General features: G+C 39.6%; 1 long non-coding RNA gene across 1 annotated transcript; it reads left to right on the top strand.

The window, feature by feature from the left end:
• Window positions 1-637: 637 nt before the first annotated feature.
• Window positions 638-1075, top strand: LOC109593275 (uncharacterized). Its single transcript, XR_002190857.1, has 3 exons — window positions 638-714; window positions 858-946; window positions 1024-1075. It is a non-coding gene; the product is annotated as an uncharacterized LOC109593275 (long non-coding RNA).
• Window positions 1076-1269: the final 194 nt, after the last annotated feature.

Genomic DNA, 1269 nt, shown 5'->3' with positions numbered 1-1269 from the left:
AAAGCTCCTCCCTTCCTTCCTCAATATGGATACATGTACATGTATGATGTACATGTACATGTACATATATCACCTCACTCCAGGCCAAATGGCGTTACTTGGTTTATTGTTATATCAGCTTATGGTATTGTGGTTGCATAGCAACTCTCTTGTCTCCTTTTGTATCAGTAAACCTCTTGGAAACACCTTCCCTACCCTCTTTCTTTTCATACCTTATCACTCCTATACCAAAGGATGGTTGCTATAGTTTCCTTTGTATTGCCTCTGACCACTGTGTGTTTGTCATTTGGATATGGACTCAGATGTGCATGTAATGTATGTATAGTGTTACGTAATATGAATGTAGTATCATCACATGATTTTATGTAATGTACATGTACATGTAGAGTAGATACTTGAGAAACAGACTGCATGTGAAATACATGTGCATGTACACATGTGTGCAAGTGTGGTTTTAGCTCCAGTACATGTACATGTACATGTATACTCTACATTGCATATACTGTACATGTACATGTACAATGTGTATAATGTACAGTACATGTATTTGTATTGTATTGTAGAATTCATTGTCATAATTTTTTTTGCTTCTTTCTTTCTCTCTCTCCCTCTCTCTCTCTCTCTCTGTTTCTAGTCAGTTCTGTCCTGTCCAAGGTTCAAAGGCTAAAGTATACTGTTGGAAAGATGAATTTGTACAACTACACAAACAATTAGGTTTGTAAGACCGGCACATGTACATGTACTACATGTGCATTCATGCATGGTGCTACTTCCTTATGATAATACACATGTATAATGCTTGTTTAACATAGTATAACTTTTTTCTTACACACATTTGTACATGCACATGTTAATAGTGGGGACACATACTAAATTCATGAAGATGTGGTCCGAAGGTCATGAAACAGTGAACCATTTGATAGTCAAGAAATTGAAGGAATTAAAGGTTATTATTTCTCTCTTATACATGCACATGTACATGTATACACACTGTATGTACATGTATCTTTCTTTTATATGTAGGTGATGCTAGTTGGAGGGCATGTCCTTAATGATTCTGAGTGGTCAGAGGTAAAAGAGAGAGAGAGAGAGAGAGAGAGAGAGAGGGAGGGGGAGAGGAAAGAGGGGGGAGAGGGGAGAGAGGGGAGAGGGAAGAGAGAGGGGAGAAAGAGAGAGGGGAGAGAGAGAGAGAGGGGGGGAGAGAGAGGGGAGTGAGAGAGGGGGGAGAGGGGAGAGAGGGAGGGAGAGAGAGAGAGAGAGAGAGAAAGA

Source organism: Amphimedon queenslandica, unplaced genomic scaffold, assembly GCF_000090795.2.
Source record: "Amphimedon queenslandica unplaced genomic scaffold, v1.1 AMPQUscaffold_2224_Cont25773, whole genome shotgun sequence".
Classification (NCBI taxonomy): domain Eukaryota; kingdom Metazoa; phylum Porifera; class Demospongiae; order Haplosclerida; family Niphatidae; genus Amphimedon; species Amphimedon queenslandica.
Note: the sequence above shows the minus strand (reverse complement) of the source record. Positions and strands in the feature narration are given on the sequence as shown.